This window comes from Rattus norvegicus, chromosome 9 (genome assembly GCF_021556685.1).
Source record: "Rattus norvegicus strain SHRSP/BbbUtx chromosome 9, alternate assembly SHRSP_T2T, whole genome shotgun sequence".
Classification (NCBI taxonomy): Eukaryota; Metazoa; Chordata; class Mammalia; order Rodentia; family Muridae; genus Rattus; species Rattus norvegicus.
The window spans coordinates 39,734,276-39,762,257 of record NC_141542.1 but is presented as its reverse complement, the minus strand read 5'-3'; positions in this window follow the sequence as shown (position 1 = coordinate 39,762,257).

Genomic DNA, 27,982 nt, shown 5'->3' with positions numbered 1-27,982 from the left:
CCAGAAACTTCCAACACAAAAAAAGGCAACAGCTTTATTACAGGTTGAAGGCTGAAAAATGTAAAAACAGAAACAGCTTAGATATATAACTTAAAGACAAACAAAAAGAGATCCCTCCCCCGTACGTACAGTAGGGCCAATATTTTTGTTCTATTGAAGCCTTCAGCTAATTAGCTGAAGCTCACTTACACCAAGTAAGGCATTATGCTTTCTTCGGTCTCATTGTCAATGTTATCCTCATCAGGAAACACCCTCATGGGCCCTCTTAAAGTAATACTCAAGCAAATACCAAAGAACTCCTTCCCTCATTTCATGGATATGAAATTAAAAACTACAATGTGACCATTTGAGTATACACATCTAAAACACCTAAGACTCAGATCTTGATCACTATATATTATTGTACTTTAAGATTAGGGGTCCTGAGAAGACACCCAGAGGCACTTCTGCTGCCATGACATATCTGGGTGAGTGCAACCACAATGAGGAAGTATGTTGTGGAGAGATGGGAAAGAGAAGCAGAACAGTCTGTGCTCTGTGAGGAGAGGTGAATGAAGACTCAAGGCTGGTGAGGAACAACCTCATGTGAGGTGGTAGCCTTAGCTACCACCTGAGGCCATGGTGATATCTCAGCTCATGCTGCCATGGAGGGTCATGTATGGGTCTGTGGCCCCGCAGCAGCAGGGTTCTGTGTTGATGTCTGTGGGCCATGTTACCACCAAAGGCCATGCAGATGCCCCTGTTCTGGGCTGATGCCTGGAGCCATATTGATGTTGGAGGGCTCCACAGAACTGGTCTCATCCCTCAACTCCTGTGAACTTGGGGAAAGGCCAGCCTTGGCCCTCCCATGGTCACTGTGGGAGTGCTGGCCCCTAGGACATAAGAGTAGGTGAGCTAGCCTCACACTTTGCTGGCTGCGGTACTGCCGTGATCAGGGCACTGCCTTGCCAGGGCATCACAGTAGAGCTGCTCCTGGTAGCCAGGATATAAGAAATCTGGCCCAGATGGTGTCATCACAGGAGAGATGGTCTTACCCCTTGTCTGGGCAAAACAGGAGAACTGTCCCTGGGTGGTATGGGTATAGGAGAGCTGGCAGGCTGAGCAACTCAGCCACCACTCAGGCCCACATCCAGTTCTTTGAATTGGCAATATTTACCCCATCTATGAACTCTTGGTATCCATGAAGGGATCAGTGCTGCAAAATCAAAGTCACAGGATCTCCATGACACAGGACAACAGACTATGCTAGATGAGTCCCAGTGAGAATCCAGTATTGGTAGTGTAGCAGAATTCAAAGGCATTGAACCAGATCAGTGACTTATTGCAATGAACATTTGCAAGTTAAGCTGTTTAGATAAAGTGGTATCCTGTGTGACACAGGGTAGCTTTGACAGCGTGAATTTTGTTTGTTTTTGCTTTCTTTGGGGTGGGAGGTTGCAGGGGCAGAGGGCACAAATGGAAGGATAGAGAGATGGGTGGGATTGGGGTGCATGATGTAAATTCACAAAGAATGAATAGAAAGTTAAAAAAACCCTGGATATCATTGGAGAATGGCCTAATTTATCATAGTCTGAGATAGTGTTTGATGAGACTTGAAAACAGTTTTTTTGTGACATAAGGTAGAGTTAGAATGATGTCAAAAAGACACTAAATAAGATCATAGAGGCTCCCATTAGCCAAATCTACTACAAATAGCAATAGTAACAGATTCTAAGGCAAAATAAGATAAGAACTTATGACTGAGTCTATATTCATGAAAGTTAATGAATTCATTGACAGTATGTTCTCACTGAACATGCAGCAATTACAGAAGGAAAAGCTATAATTTCTAGTGGAAAGTTCTGGCAGACGCTGTTGTAAGCAAGTGGTAAGCAGTCCCAGTAATAATAAGACAAGTGGAATTGTCACTGGCCTATTAGAATGTAACATGACAAACACAGTGTCACTTCTCTAGTGCTCCAACAGAAAAGCAAATGCACCGTGAGTATAGACAAGCTGTACTCATTTCAAGGGACACTCATCTTCAACAGTATCAGGACAATTTCAATGGGAACTTAAAGACACACTACTGCACAGAAGAGGACAATAAACCGATGTAGCTACTTAGTGCAACATTTGATTTGGAACTGGATCCTTCTGCTATAATTATTTGAATAATTGATACTCACAATCTGTACAAATTAAATGAAAATAATAAATTTGTTAATTTCCTCTCATTCATGGCTTTTGGTCTCTAATTAGCATTAAGTTGTGTACGTGGAATGATCATTTTATTCTCATACACAGGAAAAAAAGACCCTCGTTCCGTTTTTCACAACTTTTCTCTATATTCAAAATTGCTTATATATGCTTAATTTTTTTTAATGCTCTGGCAGTTAGAAAGATCAGTCTAATGTCTATTCACACAAGTGTGAAGTACGTATTTTTACTATGACCTTGGTCTTAAAAAGTATTGTGTATGAAGTTTTAAAATCTTTATTACTGAGGAAAAACTAACCAAGTAGTGAGACTTTAATACCTGTGATCACAGGGAGAGCAGTCCCATATTTCATCGTTGGGCGCGTCTCTGGTTTTTAGGGACTGTCCCTATATGGTAAACATGCTTGCTCTCCAGCATCCAGCATCCATAAACCTGCCTTAGCAATTGCTCTCACCTATCTATTTTATAGCCATTAACGTAAAGTACACTCAGTCCTTAGTTATTATCTCTGAAACTTATATACTCCTGGGCACTGCTGCCTGGAAACTCATTTTTTCTTGACTCCATACCAAGATTCCCTCACACTCCTTCTACTAATCCAGGACTCTCTTGTTAAGAGACTTTTTTTTGACTCTTTCTGTGCTGATAAAGATATATTCTGGGCTTCAATTTCAAGTCTAATCAGGTCCCCAGTATACACTTTTCTCACATCATCTCTTTGATGTCTTGATCATCAATCATGAATGGATGGCTTTGCTTCTGTATTGTAGATAGTTGCCTTTCTCGTGCACAGACTTAAAGCATCTAGTATCTAGGAAACACAAAACAGAAACACATGATGTGTAACTGTCCTGGTTGCTAGATCGTTGTTTGCTTGTTTTGTCAACTTGGCACAATCCAGAGTTATTTGAGAAGAGGAACCCCAGTTGAGAAAAGGCCCCTATCAGATTGCCTATAGTCTATATATAGGGGTACTTTTTTGATTAAAGATTGATGTTTGTAGGCCCGTGATGAGGGGGCAGTATCATACCTGAGCAGATGGTTTTGATTTGTATAAGAAAGCAGGCTGCATAAACCAGTAAGCAGAGGTCCTTTCCTCCATGGCTTCTCCTTTGATTCTTCCCTCAATTTCCTGCCCTGACTTCCTTCAGTGATATAGTTAGTGGGGCATGAGAGTTGTAGATGAAAGATATCCTTTCCTCCACAAGTTGCAACTGATCATGGTGTTTTCTCACAAAAATAGAAAACCTAAGACAGAAGTTGTTACCAAGTGCATGCAGTATTGTTTTGACAGGACTGACCATGTTTTTGGAGGGTAATAAGAGGAATTTGAAACTTGGGGCTAGTGGGAACTTGGAGGATAATGCCAACAGCAATGGTGATGATAGAGACCTGGCTTATAACATTTCACTGTGGATGTTTGAGAGCCTCTTAAAATTCTCTTGGGTCCATTCAATATTTCATATTAGGAATCTGTGGTTACGGTTAGCTGAAGCTGAAGAATCAATTGTGATTAACAAGAGAACCAAATCACTAAAGCGACATCTTTTCTTTGCTTGGACAACTGATACTGGACAGTTGGGGATAAAGAACTAGGTATGATTAAGAAGAGATCAGCATCATTGAGGCCAAATCTTCAGAGAAGTGTTTATGCAGGGTCAGAACACAGAAGCTGTGGTCTAAAGCATGCCTTTGCTGTACCTTGTCATAGTACCCAAATTTAGTAATATGCAAGTGTCCCACATGGTACTAGTCTTGAAAGGCATGAATGAGGTCACCAGGAGCAGCTGAGGCATAGCACTGTGAGAGACCGGATCAGGCCACTGGTGAAGGCTGAGGATGAGGGGAGTCATAGTGAGAACTTAACACTTGCCTCCATGTGTCAGAGTCCAAGTCTCAGATGAGAGCCCAAAGGGTGAGAAATTGTAGTGGAGACCCCAGTACTTTGAAGATCCCAGTACCATGGCAAAAACATCAAGAAAATAGTAAGCATGAAGTGGGCCTGGAATGAGCCTATGGCACAAGCTACATGTGCTTTTCTGTAGATGGCAAATCAGAAAGATAGAGCTATGTAGACCCTTTGGAGTCCAGATTATGAATAAATGCAGATATCTGACAATGAGATGATGATGATGATGATGATGATGATGATGATTTAATCTTTTTTTTTACAGTCCAGCCATTATCCTTCTCCCAGTCTGCCCTCCGACTATTCCTTATCCCATACCTCCTCCCCTATCGCCAAGAGAACGTCCACACCCCTCACGCCCAGCCCAGCAAACCTTCCCACCCCATGGGACCTCAAGTCTCTTGAGCGTTAAGTGCATCTTCTCTCACTAAGGCCAAACCAGGCAGTCCTCTGTTGTATATGTGTTTGGGGCCTCATATCAGCTGGTATGTGCACTTTGCATTAATCTAATTATAACCATGTCCAGACTCTTAATCTTGGAAGTGAGAAGGACTTACCTTTAATTTTACAAGAGCCCATGGTTAAAGAGACTTTGACATTTTAGGGAGACTTTCAATATTTAGAGAGACTTTGAATATTGAAAGAGACTTTGGAAGCTTTAAAGGGATTAAATTTTATAAATGTATGAGGCCCTTAAAAGTCACAATGTGCTTTATCTTGAGATAGGGATCTTGATATAAAATCTTGGGGACAAGTAAGACATCAAAGATTTGGGTTTAATAGTGATGTGTTTGTGTGTCAGTTGACAAGTAGTAAATTGTCTTGGTTAGTTTTTTGTCATAGATACAGGGTAGAGCCATTTGGGAAGAAGGAATCTCAATTAAGGAAGTACTTCCTTAGTCTAGAGAGACGGCTCAGTGGTTAAGAGCATTGACTGCTCTTCGAGAAGTCCTGAGTTCAATTCCCAGCAACCACATGGTGACTCACAACCATCTATAATGGGACCAGATGCCCTCTTTTGGTGTATCTGTAAATAGCTACAGTATAAATATAAATATAATAATAAATCTTTTTTTAAAAAGGAACTACTTCTTTAAGCTCCACTTGTAGGCAAGCCCTTGGGGGCATTTTAAAATTAATAATTGATATGGAAGGTCCCAGTCTACTATGGGTGGTGCCATCCTTGCCAAGTGGGCCTGAGTTATACTAGAAAGCCGGCTGAGCAATCCATGAGGAGCAAGTCAGTAAGTAGTATTCATTCGTGATTCGTGGCCTCTTCTTCAATTCCTGACTCTAAGCTCTTAGCATAAGCTCTTGCCCTGACTTCCCTCAGTGATGAAGTCTGACCCAGAAGTTGTTCAATGAAATAAACCCTTTGCTACCTAAGTTGACTTTGGTCATGGAGTCTTATCACTGTAATATAATACATTAAGAAAATAATTATCCTACCACCACTTCCTGCTACATTTTATCCCATCTTGTTTCCCCTTAGGATCAAATGCCTTGAAGTTCTCTGCCAATGCCATGCTTTTTAAAGACTGGAAGGTATGTCTAGTCCTATTTATTTCCTCGTTCCTCACTTAATGTTGTCCTTTCAGAATTTTAGGGGTACTTATCCTTTCCATCAGAGTGAGTTTTATACTGTTTTGCTTTATACCTTCATTGTCATGATTACAATTAAACTTAAAACTCTTTAACCCTTTTGCCCAACTCTCACAATAAGATTTATTTTCTAACACTGACTCAAAAAACTCTAGGTTATATTAACCTACTCTAAATCTCCCATCTTGCCTTCTCCCCCAGATCCTGTGACTGTTGAGTCCCCCTGGAGCATTCCCAGCAGTGAACTATGCCCTGTCCCCTGAGCCCCATTTCCTGGCTCATGGCTCTACCTGAATTCCTGGAAGCCTGATAACATCTGGGAAAACAGGTAGGACTCAGGCCCAGGCCTCTTGCTGGCTACGTCCCCTTAGGCATACCCTGCAGCAGCTCCCTATGCCTTGTCCTCTGTACTCTATTTTCAGCCAATAACTCTGCCTGCATTTCCACAGGCTTGCTGACGCTGAGGTCTTCCAGGTAAAAACCCTTTCCCCAATCTTCTGTCTGCAAACTTCCCCTAAAACACACCCAACAGAGTAACGTGCATTATCTCTTCTATACTCCACCTTACAGCCCACACCTCTGGTGCCTGTCAGCACCATAGACAACCAGATGGCTAAAGGCCAGCTTAAGAATACAATCAACAAAAGTCAGAGAAATGGGTACCACCAGAACCCAACTATCCTACTACAACAAGCTCTCGATATTCTAATACAGCCAAAGGACAAGAAAATGACCTTAAATCCAATCTTGTAAAGGGGCCTTTAAGGAAATGAATAAATTCCTTAAAGAAACATAGGAAAATACAATCAGACAGGTGAAGGAAATAAATAAAATTGTTGAAGACATAAGAATGGAAATAGAAGCAATAAAGGAAATACAAACTGGGGAAATCCTGGAGATTGAAAACCTAGGGAAGAAAACTAACTATAGACGCAAGCATCACAAATGGAATACAAGAGATAAAAGACAGAATCTCAGGCACAGAAGATATGATTGAAAAATTGGTACATAGGTCAAAGAAAATGTTAAATCTAAAAAAAAATGTTCCTGATATAATACATCCAAGAAATCTCTGACACCCCGAAAAACCAAACCTACTAATGATAGAAATAGAAGATTACCAGCTACAAGGCCCAGAAAATATTTTCAACAAATTCATAGAAGAAAATTATTCCAAAGAGATGTCAGTAAACATACAAGAAGCTTATAGAACATCAAATAGATTGGTCCAGAAAATAAAATCCTCCTTCCACATAAAAAATAATTGAAATACTAAATTGGAGAATCAAGAAAAAATATTAAAAGCTGCAAGGGGAAAAGCCAAAGTAACATATAAAGACAGACCTATCAGAATTAAATCCAACTTCTCAACAGAGATTCAGAAAGTCAGAGAGCCTGGGCAGAGCTCTGGCAGTATCTAAGAGACCACAGAAGTCAGACCAGACTACTATATCCAGCAAAACTCTCAATCACTGTAAATAGAGAAAACAAGATATTCCTTGACAAACCAAAGTTAAACCACATCTACCCACAAATCCAGCACTACACAAGGTATTAAAGGAAAACTCCAACCCAAAGAGGTTAATTAGAACCGCTAAAAGCCAGGAAATAACGCCAGCAAAACCAAAAGCAGGGAAGCACACGTATGTGCTTACACACACACACACACACACACACACACACACACACACACACACACACACTCACACGCACACACACCATAAAAATAACAGGAGTTAACATTCACTGGTCATTAATATCTCTGAACACAGTCTAACACAATGGATGTGAGAACAAGATCTATCTTTGCTGCACACAAGAAACACATCTCTGTTGAGGCTTCGTCTGTTCCTATGTATTGTGGTGCTAAATACTGACCTCTAAAGTCTAGTTGTCCCTAGGAATGAGGAGATCATGTTGTACACCAAGTGATGTTATGTAACCTTCTTTTTAAATTTAAAACTATTGGTTTAATAAAGATGCCTACAGCCTATAGATGGGCAGAAAAGAGGTAGGTAGAGTTTGGTTCCTGGGGCTTGGGGTCTGACAGGGAGACTACAAGGAGAGACATGGAGGGAGGAGATGTCATGTGGTAAGTGAATTATGAAAACTTGGCCATGAGGGCTGGTTGATAGAAGTAAAGAGCAGTCCAGGTGGAATATGGAAACCATATCTCAGGGTTATTGGCAGGGAAGTAGACATAATAGCATAGAGGGTGGATATCTGCCTAGCTCTAGTGCTTTGAAGGCTTTTTAAATATAAAACTTTTGTGTCTTATATGTGGGAACTGAATTATCAAAGGTGGGGTAGAAATCCCAGGTTGAGGTTAAATATTTACTACAACACACCAAAGCAACCAAGATAGACATTACTTCAGATCAAAGGGCTGGTAAAAGGTTTTCCAAGCAAATATACCCAAGTAGCAAGCCAGAATAGCAATTCTAATATCTAATGAAATAGACTTTCGGCCAAAATTATTCAAAAGAGATGGAGAAAGACATTGTACTCATACTCATATTCATACTAATCAAAGGAAAATACAATCAAGATGGTGTCCTAATTCTAAACATCTATGTCCCGAATTCAACAGTACTCACATTTGTAAATGATTCATTACTAAAGCTTAATCACACATCAAACCCTACACATCAATAGTGAAAGACTTCAACACCCCATTCTCAGAAATAAACTGGTCACCAAGACAGATACTAAATAAAGAAACAGTGAAAATAACAGAGGTTATGATTTAAATGGGCCTAACTATTGCATGACCATTGATCAAACTGCAAACTCTGAGATTTTATTATTTATTGAAAAAAATGTTTCTTATTGTGTGTCTCAACACTTAGCTCACACCTTTGATCCTTTGGGCTAGAACAGAAACCTTAGTAAATACCTTCAATGCCGAACAATGACAGTAAATCTAGTTTGTAAAACAAAGACCCCTGTTTGAAAGTGATGTCTAATTGAGTGACAGAAAAGGTGACAAACTAGAGAAAGATTTGACAGAATAGGATATGCCAAACTCTCAGAAGAACAGAGAGGAAAGAGAGGGAATGAGACAGAGAGAGAGAGAGAGAGAGAGAGAGAGAGAGAGAGAGAGAGAGAATGAGAATATTCAGTTTTACTAGGAGAGTTTTACAGAGACATGTTGAAGAGAGAACAAGCTAAATACAGGTGATGACAGAATGAGCCTGAGAATGAGAAGGAGCCAGAAGATTTGAATATATTGCCAAAGTTAGTATGATGCCAAACAGAGCAACAAGTCAGAGGCTGAGAGAGAAGCCAGACTGAATAAATCATCTTGGAGAGGAGTTTGAGCTAGAACAGCTGAGTTGAATCAGCTACCAGAGATCAGTAAGAACAAGCAAGGGTGAGCTTATTCAGCAGTAAGTCTCAGAGGCTGAAAAGATTTTAAATTGTACAGAGGCTTGAAGTTTCTAGGAATAACTCTAGGTTAGCAGAGGCAATAAACCTCAAAGATGACATTTACAATAGGGGAATAAAAGTTACATTTACACCTAACAAATACCTACAGAGCATTTCAACTAAACACAAGCAAATACAACTTCTTCTCAGCACCTCACAGAACCTTCTCCAAAAGTGATCATATAATTGGTCACAAAGCAAGCCTCAAGAAATACAAGAAAAATGAAATAACTCCTTGTATCTTAGCATACTATCATGGATTGTAGCTGGACTTCAGCAAAAATAGAAACAACAGAAAGTGCAAACTCATGGAACCTGAACAATTCTTTACTCAATGACCATAAAGAAATTTAAAAAAAATCTATTTCTTTTAATTTTTTAAAAAATAATTTTATTTTTCTTGGATATTTTATGTACTTATATTTCAAATGTTATCCCCTTTTTCTCCTCTCCCATACCCCCTCCCCCTGCTTCTCTAAGGATGCTCCCATTCCCACCCACACACTCCAATCTCAATGCTCTAGCATTACCCTACATTAGGGAAATAGAGACTTCACAGGACCAAGGGCTTTTCCTCCTATTGATGCTGGACAACGCCATCTTCTGCCACATATGTGGCTGAAGTCATGGGTCCCTCCATGTGTACTTATTGGTTGGTGGTTTAGTCCCAGGGCGCTCTGGTTGGTTGATATTGTTGTTCTTCCTATTGTGTTGCAACCCCTTCTGCTCCTTCAGTCTTTTCTCTAACTCCTCCATTGGGGTTCCCTTGTTCAGTCCAGTGGTTAGCTGCAAGCATTCTCATTTGTATCAGTAGGGTTCTGGCAGAGCCTCTCAGGAGACACCCATATCTGGCTCCTGTCAACAAGCACTTCTTGGCATCAGCAATAGTGACTGGGTTTGGTGGCTGCATATGGGATAGATTCCCAGGTGGGGCAGTCTCTGGATTACCTTTTCTTCAGTCCCTGCTCTATTCTTTGTCCCTGTATTTCCTCCCATGAGTATTTTGTTCTCTCTTTCATGAAGGAATGAAACATCCATATTTTGGTCTTCCTTTTTCTTGGGGTTCATATGATCTGTGAATTTTTTTAGGTATTCCAAGCTTTTGGGCTAATATCCACTTATCAGTGAGTGCATATCACGTGTGTTCCTTTGTGAATGGGTTATGTCACTCAGGATTATGTTTTCTAGTTCCATCCATTTGCCTAAGAATTTCAGGTAGTCATTGTTTTTAAATAGCTGAGTAATACTCCATTGTGAAAGGAACCACATTTTCTGTATCCATTCCTCTGTTGAAGGACATCTGGGTTATTTCCAGCTTCTGGCTATTATAAATAAGACTGCTATGAACATAGTGGAGCACGTGTCTTTGTTATATCTTCAAACATCTTTCCAGTGTATGCCCAGGAGTGGTATAGCTGGCTCCTCAGGTAGAACTATTTCCAATTTTCTGAGGAACTGCCAGACTGATTTCCAGAGTGGTTGTACCAGCTTGCAATCCCACAAACAATGGAGGACTGTTCCTCTTTCTCCACATCCTCACCAGCATCTACTGAGATTTGATCTTAGCCACTCTGACTGGTGTGAGGTGGTAACTCAGGGTTGTTTTGATTTGCAATTCCCAGATGACTAAGGATGTTATTTCTTTAGGCAGTTCTCAGCTATTCAGTATTCCTCAGTGGAGAGTTCTTTGTTTAGCTCTGTACTCCATTTTTTAATAGGATTATTTGAATCTCTGGAGACTAATTTCTTGAGTTCTTTGTATATGTTAGATATTAGCCCTCTATTGGATGTAGGATTGGTAAAGACCTTTTCCCAGTCCTTTGGTTGCTGTTTTGTCCTATTGACAGTGTTCTTTACCTTACAGAAGCTTTGCAATTTTATAATGTCCCATTTGTCGATTCTGGATCTTAGAGCATAAGCCATTGGTTTTCTGTTCAGGAAGAAATAAAGAATCCACAATATAAACAAACTGAAAGAAGAAAATCACATGATCAGCTTATTTGATCCTGAAAAAGCCTTTGACGAAATCTAACACTCCTTCATAATAAAAGTATTGGAGAGATTAGGAATATAAGATACCAAATACAATAAAAATAACATATAGCAAGCTGATAGCCAACATCAAATTAAATGGAGAGAAACTTAAAGCAATTCCATTAATCATGGATATGACAACCAGTTAGTTCTCCAATGAAACACACAGAGATCTGATAATATTTGAAAAGTTAGACCTAGCTGACCAGACTCAACTAGTTCATCTAAGTTAACCCAATCCCCTAACCCTATCTATTCATGTGGCTAGCTACACCGGTAGTCACACCCATCTCCCATCACTCCTTTCAAAGTGTTTGAATACAAAATTAACTTACAAAAAATTAGTAGGCCTCCTTTGTAAAATGATAAATGGGTTGAGAAAGAAATTAGGTAAACAACATCCTTTAGAATAGCCACAATTAATGTAAAATATTTTGGGATAACTCTAACCAAGAAAGTAAAAGACTTGAATGATAAGACCGCCATGTCTTTGATTAAAGAAATTGAAGAAGTCATCATAAGTTAAAAAGAATTCCCATGTTCATCGATTGGTAGGATTTACATAGTGAAGATGCCATCTTATCACAAGAATATACAGATTCAAGGGATTGCCCATCAAAATTCCAAAACAATTCTTTCCAGATCTTGAAAGAATACTCATCTGCATATAGAAATCAAAAAATCCCAGGATAGCTAAAGAAATTCTCTACAATAAAAGAACTTCTGGGTATATCACCATCCTTGATTTCAAACTGTACTACAGAGCAATAGTAATAAAATCTGCATGGTACTGGCACTAAAACAGACAGGTTGATAAATGAAAAATTCCAAAATAAGTCCTTGTACCTATAGACAAATTGATTTTTGATAAAGAAGTCAGAACCACACAATGGAAAAAGAAAGCATCTTCAACAAGTGGTGTTGGTTTCATTGGATGTCTGCATATAGAACAATAAAAATAAATCCATATTTATCACTTTGCACAAAACTCAAGTCCAAGTAGGTGAAAGACCTCAATATAAGACTGGATACACTAAATCTGATAGAAAGGAAGCAGGACTATACTTGAATGTATAGAAAAAGGAGACAACTTCCTGAACAGAACACCAACAAATTAAGCATCAAGATTAACAATTAATAAATAGAACCTCATAAAACTGAAACACTTCTTTAAAGCAGAGGGTGCCATCAAAACAAAGGACAAAACAGCAACCTATGGAATGAGAAAATATCTTCACCCACCCTATATCTGACAGAGGGCTAATGTTCAAAATATATAAAAACCTCAAGAAATTAGACACCTACAAATCAAATAACCCAATTAAAAATGGGATACAAAGGTAAAGAGAGGATTCATGACAGAGGAATCTCTAATGGCCAAAAAGCATTTGAAGAAGAAATGTTCAACATACTTAGTCGTCAGGGAGATAGAAATCAATGTTACTCTGAGATTCCATATTATGCTTATCAAAATGGCTAGGATTAAAAACTCAGGTAACAGTTCATGTTGGTGAGGATGTGGGGCAATGGGCACACTCCTCCACTCCTGGTGGGAGTACAAACTTATACCACCACTCTAGAAATAATATGGTGGTTTTTCAGGAAATTGAGAATAGTTCTACTTCAAGAGCCAGCTATACCACTCCTAGGAATAAACCCAGAAGATGCTCCTCCATACCATAAGGACACTTATTCAACTATGTTCATAGCAGCTTTATTTATAATAGCCAGAAACTGGAAACAGCCTAAATTTTTCTCATCTGAAGAATAGATAAAGAAAATGTGGGTAATCTACACAAAGGGATATTATTCAGCCATTAAAAATAAGGGCATGAAGAGCCTGCCCCACATGTGGCCCATACATATACAGCCACCCAATTAGACAAGATGGATGAAGCAAAGAAGTGCAGGCCGACAGGAACCGGATGTAGATCGCTCCTGAGAGACACAGCCAGAATACAGCAAATACATAGGCGAATGCCATCATTAAACCACTGAAGTGAGAACGGGACCCCCGTTGAAGGAATCTTAGAAAGGACTGAAAGAGCTTGAAGGGGCTCGAGACCCCATATGTACAACAATGCCAACCAACCAGAGCTTCCAGGGACTAAGCCAATACCTAAAGACTATACATGGACTGACCCTGGACTCTGACCTCATAGGTAGCCATGGATATCCTAGTAAGAGCACCAGTGGAAGGGGAAGCCCTGGGTCCTGCTAAGACTGAACTCCCAGTGAACGGGATTGTTGGGGGAGGGCAGCAATGGGGGGAGGGTGGGGAGGGGAACACCCATAAAGAAGGGGATGTTGGCCCGGAAACCGGGAAGGGGAAAAACAATCGAAATGTGAATAAGAAATACTCAAGTTAATAAAGATGAAAAAAATACCCAAGTTAATAAGGATGAAAAAAAGTAAGGGCATCATAAAATTTTCAGGAAATGGATGAAACTAGAAAATATTCTGAATGAGGTAACCCAGACCCAGAAAGACAAAGTATGTATTCGCTTATAAGTTTATATTAGCCATAAAGTACAGAATAACAATGCTACAATCCACAAACCTGAAGAAGTTGAGTAACAAGGAGAACCTAAGGGAGGATGCTTGACTCTCACTGAGAAGGATAGCTAAAATAGACATTAGGGGTAGATGAAGTGAAGGAGCTCGTTGGGAGAGGGGGCAGGTGAGGAACAAGAGGGATCAATGTAGAGAGGACAGTGGGAGAAAGAACAGGAAGAGAGAACTGAGATTGGTGATGGTGTGGGGAATATCTGCGATCAACTAGAATCCTACAAGGGAAACTCCCAGAAACCAGAGAGTGAACCTAGCTAAGACCCCTAGCAATAGTAGATATGGAACCTGAAACTGTCACCTCACATCACCAGACAAAACTTCCAATGGAGGGATGGAGACACCAATCCAGCCGCAAAACCTTCAGCCCACAATTTGTCCAGCCTACAAGATGTGCGGGGATAAAGACGGGGAAGAATTTATGGGAACGGGCCAACCAATCACTGGCTCAACTTGCGACGCATTCCATAAGAGAGCCTATCTCTCACACTATATACTGTCCTTTACCTGCAGACAGGAATCTAGCACATCTGTCACCCTAGAGTCTTCACCCTGTGTTCCACCCGGCTGGTGAGAACAGATGCAGAGACCCACAGCCAAACGGGTGGGATTTGGGAAACTTTGTGGAAGAGGGGAGGAAAGGATCAAACGAGCCAGAGGGGTCAAGAACACCATAAGAAAACCTACAGATTCAACTAACCTGGGTCTATAGGGTTTCACAGATACTGAATCACCAACCAAAGAGCATGCATGGGACAGACCTAGCCCCACTACACATATGTAACAGATGTGTACCTTAGTCTTATGTGAGACCCCTAACAGCAGGAACAGGGACTACAACTGACTCTGTTGCTAGCCTTTGGATCCATTTCCCCTAACTGGGCTGCCTTGTCTAGGCTCAATAGGAGAATATGTGCTTAGTCCTACTGAAACTTGATATGCCAGGGTTGGTTGATAGCCATGGGAGGCCATTCCTTCTCTGAAATAGGTGTGTGGGGGGAGAAAGGGGATCAAGAGTGGGGGGAATTTGGAGAAGAGTTGGGAAGGGAAGCAGGATCTAGTTGTAAAGTAAATAAATAAATTTAAGAAAACCCTGATTTAACAAGCCTCACAGATTTTTCTGTAGCAAATAATATCCTATTGTAGCCATTTCTCTCCATAATCTTGCACTTGACACAGATCTTCTGAATCAGCAAATGTGTATTATCTTATACCAAAATCTTCCCGCATAAGTGCACACATCTTACTCATAAGGACAACCCTAATAGATTTTTCTTAAAAGAAGAAAAATAGTTATCCACTTCTTTTGCTGGGGAGCAATCCTGTTTGTGCAGAAGACTGCTATCATGTTCCTCATTTTACAGGATTGATTTCTGTCAACAAAGCCCCAAATTGTATTTAGCTATGTGAAATACCTGCACAGTTAACTCATTGAAGCCATTTTGAAGGAAACATTTAAGCCACTCCCAAAAATTCTCTTTCAACTGCATCCCTAAGTCTGATTTATGTCATTGGAATTTTGTCCAAAGTACCAAGATTTATCACTGTTATGTTTCAGCTTATTATATTTGGCCCATCATTTCAGCCTGTCAACATCTCTTAAAATCTTGGTGCTGGCATGTAGTCTATTCTCTGTCCATGCCAAGTTCATGTCATGTGCATCTTGCTTGAGTATGTTCTCTATCCTCAGATAAGCCACCAGAAATGGCTAACGGGAATGTGCTGTTTTTCTACTGAATTCAAAGGACAAAAAGGAAGTTGAAATCATCAAGGGAAACATGTAAAGACAAGTATCTTTTGATTCGGAGCAAAGATCTGGTGCACAGGCATGCGTGTTTCTGGCAGTTCCTACACTGCTTATCTTGGTGTGTAAGTTGATATGGTGAGAGAATAAGCCTGGAGTAAGTGGTAACCTCAAAGGTATTTTAATGTACCGAGAGCTGGGATAAGGGAAGTGGGAAGCCAAAGATAAAACTGTTAGTAAGCTACTCAATCTTGGGAGTCTCAAAATGGCACTGAGGCATTTTTAAACATTGGGAATAAATGCATTTAAGATTTGTGCCCCATTTTTTCCCACTTACCTTTAAAATAGTACATGTCGCCTTCTATAGAACTTACAGAGGATTTCTTCTATCAGAGAGAAAGCCATTCCTCACTGGTCACCGGAACGTGAGTGACTATCTCTAGCAAACATAAGCAATACTTAAGGTTACTGTATTCTGAGAGCGTTTTTCTGGTGAGTTGAGCACAAACGTACTTAAGGGAAGTAGGTGTAGTCACATTCTTCCTCCTCCTTGTATTAAACATAGATTATTTCTCATACAATATAATCGAAATACAGTTTTCTCTCCCTCTACTCCTCCAAGTCCCTCCCTACCTCCTCTCCCATGTGGATCCACTCCCTATCTCTTATTAGAAAAGAACAGGCCTCTGAGAGATAACAGAAAAAAGATTTTTTTAAAGGTAAAATTAGATAAAACAAAAACCATTACATCAAAGGTGGGCAAGCTAAGCCAACAAAAAAATAAAAGAGTCCCAAGAACAGGCTCAAAAATCAGAGACACTTGTTCATACACTCAGGAGTCCCATGAAAATGCTAAACTGAAAGTTATAGCATGTATTCAGAGGACCTGGTGCTAGACCTGTGTAGACCCTGTTCTTGCTGCTTCAGACTCTGTGAGTTCATGAGCTTTGTTTACTTGTTGAAGAGGACCTTCTTCTTCTTTGGTGCCCTCTATCCCCTCCATCATCCCTATTAATTCTGCCTCCTCTCCCTTGGATTTCCTGAGCTCTGAGGGGAGGGATTTGATGAAGACATATTCTTCAGTACTGTGTGTTCCAAAGTCACTCTCCTTGAATAATGTCAGGCTGTGGGTCTCTGTATTTGTTCCCATCTGCCTTAGGAGGAAGCCTCTCAAATGATGGCTGAATAAGACACTGGTTTTTTAGTATGGTAGAACATTAGAGTCATTTTATCATTGCTTTCCACTCTTCAAGGTTTCCTTATTGCACCTCAAATGTCCTAGCTGTCTCTCCCCTCATTCCCTCCCTCAATCCCATCCTCCCTCCCGCTTTGCACCCAGTTCCCCCATTCTTGTTCTCCACCACCACTCCATTTAACCTATAAAATTTATTCTATTTTCCCTTCCTAGTATATCCATGCCCCCGCCCCCAGTCTCTTGATCTATGATTATCCTCTCTGGGTCTACAAATTGTAGCTTAGTTTTCATTTATTTAATAGCTAATATCTACCTATAACCTAATATATAGCATATTTATACCTCTGTGTCTGCCTCACTCAGAATAAGTTAATTTAGTTCCATCCATGTTCCTGAAAATTTTTGATACGTTTTTTATATTTCAGTAACGCTCTACTGTGTGAATATACCACATTCTCTCTATTTATTCTCCTGCTGAGGGACATCGAGTTTGTTTTTAATTTCTGGCTATTGTGAATACAATGTCAGTTAACATAATTGAGCAAGTGTCTTTGTAGTATTGAGAAGTGTCCTTTAGGTATATACCCAACAATGGTGTAGCTGGATCTTGAGGTCAGTCAATTTCCATCTTTCTGAAGAACTGCTATTCTGACTTCCATAGTTGCTGTATAAGTTTGCACTATGATCAGCAATTAAGAGGTGCTTGCCTTCCTCCATATCCTCATCAGTGTAGCTGTCACTTGTGTTACTGATCTTAGCCACTCTGACAGGTATAACATGAAACCTTAAAGTAGGTTGATTTGCATTTTCCTGATGGCTAAAGACATGGAAAAATTTTTTAAAATTGCTTTGCCATTTGAGTTTGCACTATTGAAAATTCTGTTTAGATCTGTACCCCATTTTTAACTGGATTGTTTGTTTTTTTTTTCTTTTAAATTAACTTTTATTTGATATTTTTTTTTATTAACTTGAGTATTTCTTATATACATTTCGAGTGTTATTCCCTTTCCCGGTTTCCGGGCAAACATCCCCCTCCCCCCTCCCTTTCCTTATGGGTGTTCCCCTCCCAACCCTCCCCCCATTGCCGCCCTCCCTCCATAGTCTAGTTCACTGGGGGTTCAGTCTTAGCAGGACCCAGGGCTTCCCCTTCCACTGGTGCTCTTACTAGAATATTCATTGCTACCTATGGGGACAGAGTCCAGGGTCACTCCATGTATAGACTTTAGGTAGTGGCTTAGTCCCTGGAAGCTCTGGTTGCTTGGCATTGTTGTACTTTTGGGGTCTCGAGCCCCTTCAAGCTCTTCCAGTTCTTTCTCTGATTCCTTCAACGGGGGCCTATTCTCAGTTCAGTGGTTTGCTGCTGGCATTCGCCTCTGTATTTGCTGTATTCTAGCTGTGTCTCTCAGGAGCGATCTACATCCGGCTCCTGTCGGTCTGCACTTCTTTGCTTCATCGATCTTGTCTAATTGGGTGGCTGTATATGTATGGGTCATATGTGGGGCAGGCTCTGAATGGGTGTTCCTTCAGTCTCTGTTTTAATCTTTGCCTCTCCCTTCCCTGCCAAGGGTATTCTTTTTCCTCATTTAAAGAAGGAGTGAAGCAATCACATTTTGATCATCTGTCTTGAGTTTCGTTTGTTCTAGGGATCTAGGGTAATTCAAGCATTTGGGCTAATAGCCACTTATCAATGAGTGCATACCATGTATGTCTTTCTGTGAATGGGTTAGCTCACTCAGGATGATATTTTCCAGTTCCAACCATTTGCCTACGAATTTCATAAACTCGTTGTTTTTGATAGCTGAGTAATATTCCATTGTGTAGATGTACCACATTTTCTGAATCCATTCCTCTGTTGAAGGGCATCTGGGTTCTTTCCAGTTTTTGGCTATTATAAATAAGGCTGCGATGAACATAGTGGAGCACGTGTCTCTTTTGTATGTTGAGGAATCTTTTGGGTATATGCCCAAGAGAGGTATAGCTGGATCCTCAGGCAGTTCAATGTCCAATTTACTGAGGAACCTCCAGACTGATTTCCAGAATGGTTGTACCAGTCTGCAATCCCACCAACAATGGAGGAGTGTTCCTCTTTCTCCACATCCTCGCCAGCATCTGCTGTCACCTGAGTTTTTGATCTTAGCCATTCTCACTGGTGTGAGGTGAAATCTCAGGGTTGTTTTAATTTCCATTTCCCTTATGACTAAAGATGTTGAACATTTCTTTAGGTGTTTCTCAGCCATTCGGCATTCCTCAGCTGTGAATTCTTTGTTTAGCTCTGAACCCCATTTTTTAATAGGGTTATTTGTTTCCCTGCGGTCTAACTTCTTGAGTTCTTTGTATATTTTGGATATAAGGCCTCTATCTGTTGTAGGATTGGTAAAGATCTTTTCCCAATCTGTTGGTTGCCGTTTTGTCCTAACCACAGTGTCCTTTGCCTTACAGAAGCTTTGCAGTTTTATGAGATCCCATTTGTCGATTTTTGATCTTAGAGCATAAGCCATTGGTGTTTTGTTCAGGAAATTTTTTCCAGTGCCTATGTGTTCCAGATGCTTCCCTAGTTTTTCTTCTATTAGTTTGAGTGTGTCTGGTTTGATGTGGAGGTCCTTGATCCACTTGGACTTAAGCTTTGTACAGGGTGATAAGGATGGATCGATCTGCATTCTTCTACATGTTGCCCTCCAGTTGAACCAGCACCATTTGCTGAAAATGCTATCTTTTTTCCATTGGATGGTTTTGGTTCCTTTGTCAAAAATCAAGTGACCATAGGTGTGTGGGTTCATTTCTGGGTCTTCAATTCTATTCCATTGGTCTATCTGTCTGTCTCTGTACCAATACCATGCAGTTTTTATCACTATTGCTCTGTAATACTGCTTGAGTTCAGGGATAGTGATTCCCCCGGAAGTCCTTTTATTGTTGAGGATAGCTTTAGCTATCCTGGGTTTTTTGTTATTCCAGGTGAATTTGCAAATTGTTCTGTCTAACTCTTTGAAGAATTGGATTGGTATTTTGATGGGGATTGCATTGAATCTGTAGATTGCTTTTGGTAAAATGGCCATTTTTACTATATTAATCCTGCCAATCCATGAGCATGGGAGATCTTTCCATCTTCTGAGGTCTTCTTCAATTTCTTTCCTCAGTGTCTTGAAGTTCTTATTGTACAGATCTTTTACTTGCTTGGTTAAAGTCACACCGAGGTACTTTATATTATTTGGGTCTATTATGAAGGGTGTCGTTTCCCTAATTTCTTTCTCGGCTTGTTTCTCTTTTGTATAGAGGAAGGCAACTGATTTATTTGAGTTAATTTTATACACAGCCACTTTGCTGAAGTTGTTTATCAGCTTTAGTAGTTCTCTGGTGGAACTTTTGGGATCACTTAAATATACTATCATGTCATCTGCAAATAGTGATATTTTGACCTCTTCTTTTCCGATCTGTATCCCCTTGATCTTTTGTTTTCTGATTGCTCTGGCTAGAACTTCAAGAACTATATTGAATAAGTAGGGAGAGAGTGGGCAGCCTTGTCTAGTCCCGGATTTTAGTGGGATTGCTTCAAGTTTCTCTCCATTTAGTTTAATGTTAGCAACTGGTTTGCTGTATATGGCTTTTACTATGTTTAGGTATGGGCCTTGAATTCCTATTCTTTCCAGGACTTTTATCATGAAGGGGTGTTGAATTTTGTCAAATGCTTTCTCAGCATCTAATGAAATGATCATGTGGTTCTGTTCTTTCAGTTTGTTTATATAATGGATCACGTTGATGGTTTTCCGTATATTAAACCATCCCTGCATGCCTGGGATGAAGCCTACTTGATCATGGTGGATGATTGTTTTGATGTGCTCTTGAATTCGGTTTGCCAGAATTTTATTGAGTATTTTTGCGTCGATATTCATAAGGGAAATTGGTCTGAAGTTCTCTTTCTTTGTTGTGTCTTTGTGTGGTTTAGGTATAAGAGTAATTGTGGCTTCGTAGAAGGAATTCGGTAGTGCTCCATCTGTTTCAATTTTGTGGAATAGTTTGGATAATATTGGTATGAGGTCTTCTATGAAGGTTTGATAGAATTCTGCACTAAACCCGTCTGGACCTGGGCTCTTTTTGGTTGGGAGACCTTTAATGACTGCTTCTATTTCCTTAGGAGTTATGGGGTTGTTTAACTGGTTTATCTGTTCCTGATTTAACTTCGATACCTGGTATCTGTCTAGGAAATTGTCCATTTCCTGAAGATTTTCAAGTTTTGTTGAATATAGGTTTTTATAGTAAGATCTGATAATTTTTTGAATTTCCTCTGAATCTGTAGTTATGTCTCCCTTTTCATTTCTGATTTTGTTAATTTGGACGCACTCTCTGTGTCCTCTCGTTTGTCTGGCTAAGGGTTTATCTATCTTGTTGATTTTCTCAAAGAACCAGCTTTTGGTTCTGTTGATTCTTTCTATGGTCCTTTTTGTTTCTACTTGGTTGATTTCAGCTCTGAGCTTGATTATTTCCTGCCTTCTACTCCTCCTGGGTGTATTTGCTTCTTTTTGTTCTAGAGCTTTTAGGTGTGCTGTCAAGCTGCTGACATATGCTCTTTCCTGTTTCTTTCTGCAGGCACTCAGCGCTATGAGTTTTCCTCTTAGCACAGCTTTCATTGTGTCCCATAAGTTTGGGTATGTTGTACCTTCATTTTCATTAAATTCTAAAAAGTTTTTAATTTCTTTCTTTATTTCTTCCTTGACCAGGTTATCATTGAGTAGAGCATTGTTCAATTTCCACATATATGTGGGCATTCTTCCCTTATTGTTATTGAAGACCAGTTTTAGGCCGTGGTGGTCCGATAGCACGCATGGGATTATTTCTATCTTTCTGTACCTGTTGAGGCCCGTTTTTTGACCAATTATATGGTCAATTTTGGAGAAAGTGCCATGAGGAGCTGAGAAGAAGGTATATCCTTTTGCTTTAGGATAGAATGTTCTATAAATATCCGTTAAGTCCATTTGGCTCATGACTTCTCTTAGTCTGTCGACATCACTGTTTAATTTCTGTTTCCATGATCTGTCCATTGATGAGATTGGGTGTTGAAATCTCCCACTATTATTGTGTGAGGTGCAATGTGTGTTTTGAGCTTTAGTAAGGTTTCTTTTACATATGTAGGTGCCCTTGTATTTGGGGCATAGATTTTAGGATTGAGAGTTCATCTTGGTGGATTTTTCCTTTGATGAATATGAAGTGTCCTTCCGTATCTTTTTTGATGACTTTTAGTTGGAAATTGATTTTATTTGATATTAGAATGGCTACTCCAGCTTGCTTCTTCTGACCATTTGCTTGGAAAATTGTTTTCCAGCCTTTCACTCTGAGGTAGTGTCTGTCTTTGTCTCTGAGGTGTGTTTCCTGTAGGCAGCAGAATGCAGGGTCCTCGTTGCGTATCCAGTTTGTTAATCTATGTCTTTTTATTGGGGAGTTGAGGCCATTGATATTGAGAGATATTAAGGAATAGTGATTATTGCTTCCCGTTATATTCATATTTGGAAGTGAGGTTATGTTTGTGTGCTTTCATTCTCTTTGTTTTGTTGCCAAGACGATTAGTTTCTTGCTTCTTCTAGGGTATAGCTTGCCTCCTTATGTTGGGCTTTACCATTTATTATCCTTTGTAGTGCTGGATTTGTAGAAAGATATTGTGTAAATTTGGTTTTGTCATGGAATGTCTTGGTTTCTCCATCAATGTTAATTGAGAGTTTTGCTGGATACAGTAACCTGGGCTGGCATTTGTGTTCTCTTAGGGTCTGTATGACATCAGTCCAGGATCTTCTGGCCTTCATAGTTTCTGGCGAGAAGTCTGGTGTGATTCTGATAGGTCTGCCTTTATACGTTACTTGACCTTTTTCCCTTACTGCTTTTAATATTCTTTCTTTATTTTGTGCGTTTTGTGTTTTGACAATTATGTGACGGGAGGTGTTTCTTTTCTGGTCCAATCTATTTGGAGTTCTGTAGGCTTCTTGTATGTCTATGGGTATCTCTTTTTTTAGGTTAGGGAAGTTTTCTTCTATGATTTTGTTGAAGATATTTACTGATCCTTTCAGCTGGGAGTCTTCACTCTCTTCTATACCTATTATCCTTAGGTTTGATCTTCTCATTGAGTCCTGGATTTCCTGTATGTTTTGGACCAGTAGCTTTTTCCGCTTTACATTATCCTTGACAGTTGAGTCAATGATCTCTATGGAATCTTCTGCTCCTGAGATTCTCTCTTCCATCTCTTGTATTCTGTTGGTGAAGCTTGTATCTACAGCTCCTTGTCTCTTCTTTTGGTTTTCTATATCCAGGGCTGTTTCCCTGTGTTCTTTCTTAATTGCTTCTATTTCCATCCTCAATTCCTTCAACTGTTTGTTTGTGTTTTCCTGGAATTCTTTCAGGGATTTTTGTGTCTCCTCTCTATGGGCTTCTGCTTGTTTATTTATGTTTTCCTGGAATTCTTTCAGGCATTTTTGCGATTCCTCTCTGTAGGCTTCTACTTGTTCTGTAAGGGAGTTCTTCACGTCTTTCTTGAAGTCCTCCAGCATCATGATCAAAAATGATTTTGAAACTAGATCTTGCTTTTCTGGTGTGTTTGGATATTCCATGTTTGTTTTGATGGGAGAATTGGGCTCCGATGGTGCCATGTAGTCTTGGTTTCTGTTGCTTGGGTTCCTGTGCTTGCCTCTCGCCATCAGATTATCTCTAGTGTTACTTTGTTCTGCTATTTCTGACAGTGGCTAGACTGTCCTATAAGCCTGTGTGTCAGGAGTGCTGTAGACCTGTTTTCCTCTCTTTCAGTCAGTTATGGGGACAGAGTGTTCTGCTTTCGGGCGTGTAGTTTTTCCTCTCTACAGGTCTTCAGCTGTTCCTGTGGGCCTGTGTCTTGAGTTCACCAGGCAGCTTTCTTGCAGCAGAAAAGTTGGTCTTACCTGTGGTCCCGCGGCTCAGGTTCGCTCGTGGGGTGCTGCCCAGGGGCTCTCTGCAGCGGCAGCAACCAGGAAGACCTGTGCCGCCCCTTCCGGGAACTTCAGTGCACCAGGGTTCCAGATGCTCTTTGGCTTTTTCCTCTGGCGTCCGAGATGTGTTGTGCAGGGAGCAGTCTCTTCTGGTTTCCCAGGCTTGTCTGCCTCTCTGAAGGTTTTGCTCTCCCTCCCACGGGATTTGGGTGCAGAGAACTGTTTATCTGGTCTGTTTCCTTCAGGTTCCCGCGGTGTCTCAGGCAGGGGTCCTGCCGCTCCTGGGCCCTCCCCCACGGGAGCCCAGAGGCCTTATACAGTTTCCTCTTGGGCCAGGGATGTGGACAGGGGTGAGCAGTGTTGGTGGTCTCTTCCGCTCTGCAGCCTCAGGAGTGCCCACCTGACCAGGCGGTTGGGTCTCTCTCTCACCGGGTCTGGGAGCAGAGAGCTGCTGCGGGCCGGGATCCGCAGGTTGTTTGTTTTTTGATATCAAGATTCTTGAAGGTTTTTAAATATATTAGAGATATTAGCCTTCTAGCAGATACTGAGTTCTCCCATCCTGTAGGCTTTTGCTGTGTTGAAAGGCCAGTGTCCTTGGCTATGCAGAAGCCTTTTAGTTCATAAGGTCCATTTATTAATTATCGATCTTAGTATCTGTGCTAGCAGTGTTCCTTTCATAAAGCTTTCTCCTGTGCTCAATGACTTTTATCCATTTGGAGTTGAGTTTTGTGCAGAGTGGAAGATATGAATCTATTTGCTTTCTTTTAAATGCAGTCATCCACTTTAACCAGCACAATTTGTTGAAGATGCTGTCCCCCCCAGTGTGTATTTATGATTTTCTTTTTTAAATAAAAGGTCATGTATCCATAGGGTTGTAGATTTATGTCTTCAATCAAATCTTCAATTTGATTCCATTGATCAATATGTCCATTTTTGTGCTAATACTATGTTGCTTTTATTACCATTGCTTTAATAATTCAACTTTAGAGATCTAGAAGAGTGAGACCTTCCATGGCTCTTTTATTGCTCAAGATTTCTTTAGTCCATTCCAAATAAAATCCTTTCTCAGTTAAGAAGTTCATTGCTGTCCTGTGGTGTTAACTATAATTGACTCTTCTTTGGAGACCTACTCAGTTCTGTATTTTTATTTTTAGTTTAGTTTAGCTTTGCAATTATAGTACTATTGTATCATTCCTACTTTGTTTTTGTTTTCCTTTTTCTAATCCACTGATATATTGCTCCTTGTTCTCTTTTAAATTCATCTCCTTCTTAGTCTGTATAATGTGACTCCCATGTATGTTTTCAGGACTGAGCATTTGGCATTGGATAAGCAAGTGGTCTGCTCTTCCCCAGAGAAGAGTATTTATTCTTGGGAGTTGAATTGTGAGTCTTCATCCAATCTATACACCCACGACAGAGGTCTAACTAAGATCATGTAGCCTGAAGACATCACACTTCTCTTCATGTCCCAATTGTTATCTAGTACTAGAGTGCCTGTGCATATAATACTATGCATTATGAAATTGCATGCTGATTTGCTTATGTGGTTTTTATACAGCAGATTACTTGGTTAATTAGGACCAAGTCCTACATTATTTGCTTTGTATATCTATAAGACATTAACTGTTTTATAGATATTTAATAAATACATGAATAAGCAAATACGAATGTGCTGTAGGAACCAGGTATCCAGCTCCCCAAAGCCAGGGTTTAATTACTTGAATTGCTACTATACTTTCTATTCATAAATATTTGGGGGTCAGACAGAGAGCACAAATGAAATATGGGAAATGCTCAGATGACTACTTCCCAGTTTTAAGCATCAATTCACTTATGAATTCTGGTTGGTAAAAGTCACAAGTAGTAAGTTCCAAGCCTAGTAGGTAGGTAAAAATTAATGCAAAATATATTTCTTATGAAATTACAATGGTCTGTTACTATATTTTATGGATATGTATGCACATAATAATAGTAAATGAAATCATAGATAATTCCTTAATGTGCAGCACTATTTGCTGTTATCTTCCATGACTTCAACATCATCCTTATGGTTGTTGAAGAACAATTAGCTAAGATGAAGTCTCAAGTCACACAGATCAATTATGTTAAGTTCTATAAGGCAGACTATACCTCTTTTTAATATTTTGAAATTTGATCTAAACAGTTCTTTGGTTTATATTTGTATTTTAATATCCTCTTGTGATGTTTTTCAGAAGTCCTTATTTCTCCTACACCACAATGTATTACAGAAATATACTATAGGTGGAAGTAATCACAATTCATACATTCATGGAAATAATAAACACAAGAGATGAAATTATCTTATACTTAAAGAAACATTTGGTCAGTGGTGCATTATAACTCCTCTTTAATCAAAAAGTCCCATTAAATTTTTATAAGTTTGATATTTAGAAAAAGAGAAAGTCAGCAGGGCATGGTTGTGCATGCCCTAAATTTCAGCACTCACAAGGCAGAGGCAGGCAGAACTCAGTGGTCAAGGCCAGTCTGGTATACGAAGTAAGTTCCAGGACAATCAGTGCTTTTACACAGAGAAACCCTATATTGAAAAACAGAGAGAGAGAGAGAGAGAGAGAGAGAGAGAGAGAGAGAGAGAGAGAGAATAAAAACAAAAAATCCCTCAAGCAACATCATCCCCTCCAAAAAATATACAACCAACTAAACAACAACAACAGCAACAACAAAACACAACCAAACAAAATAAGAAATAGAAATGGTGATGAACATTAATGGTGGTGAGCTTAAAAGACTCATTAAAGAGATGAAGAAGTAGGATCTGGTGAATTACTTTAGAGGGAATCTACCACCTACAATATGTACAAACTTATATATCTACTCTGTGTTGTGAAACTAGTACTCCAGGAAAGTTAAACCCAGTACTAAGAAAAGGAGAAAAAATAGAAAGCCTATATTTGGAAAAGCTGACTGACCCTATGTATGTATATTTTCTTCCCTCCAAGAGAAATATTCTTAAACAAAAAAGTTCTGTGTATGAGAAATGATGAAATGTCTTAAAGGAGCTTGAAAATTCCCAGAGTAAATAACTTATTTAAAGTTTCTTCAGGGCAAGATTCTTGAAAGTATAATGCTCTCTGTCTCTCTGCTATTAGTTACTCAAAATAAGTGCTTGCTATCAGCATTGCCAGCATAGATAGAAATAATCCTCAGCGTCTACGAGAATATTTGCAAAGATAAACATACTTAAAACTAGAAAGAACAAAATGTCAAAATTAAAAGAAGTCATTGATTATACAAAACACTTAATAATGATAGATTTTATATGATTTCCTTAATTCTGAAAATTTGTTGATTTAAATACATATAAAACCAGAGAGAGGAGATACCTGCTCACACCTACAGCCTGCCTGCTTCTGAGGAGGTCCTCACTAATCAAAGATGCAGGTGAGAATCTTGCCCAAATTTCCCATGCCAACCATAGGGCCCAGCTTATTGTGGACCCACCTCCTCAACTCCCATTAACCTCCCCCATCTTCAAGCTCCACCTTTCTTCTGGCCTTCAAGCCAGATACCCTCCCACACCCCACAGCCTGTCTGCAGTAACCAGGGACACAGGAGGCTTGCTCTAACTAGAGATACAACAGGGCCACCCTAACCAGAGACGGCACTGCCTGCCTTCAAGGAGACTGGCTCTATCTGCCTCCAAGGAGGCTGACTCTAGTCAGAGACACCCAGGCCAGTTAACACCAGAGATAACCAGATGGCCAAAGGCAAGGACAAGATCATACACTACAGAACCCAATGCAACTCAGCACCCACAGAACGCAGTTCTCCCACCACAGCAAGCTCTGGAAAAGCAGACCCTGAAAAGCAAGATAATGATCTAAAAATCTCATCTCATGAGGGTGACAGAAGCCCTTAAAGAGGAAACAAATAAATCACTTAAAGTTATACAGGAAAATACAATCAAGCACACAAAGAATTGAACAAAATGGTCCAGGAACTAAAGACATAAGTAGAAACAATAAAGAGAACCCAAAGGGACGCAACCCTGGATATGGACTACTTAGGAAGGAGATCATGAGCTACAAATGCAAGAATTACCAACAGAATACAAGAAATTGAAGAGAGAATCTCAAGCATAGAAGTTATCAGAGAAAATATTGACTCAAAGGAATACAAAGGGTAAAAAGCTCCTAATCCAAAATATCCAGGAAATTCAAGACACAATTAAAAGGTCAAACCTAAAAATAATAGGAATAGAAGAGGGTGAAGAATCCCAGCTCAAAGGGCCAGAAAACATCTTCAAAAAATTTATAGAAGAAAATTTCCCTATCCTAAAGAAAAGGATGGCTATAAATGTACAAAGAAACCTACAAAACATCAA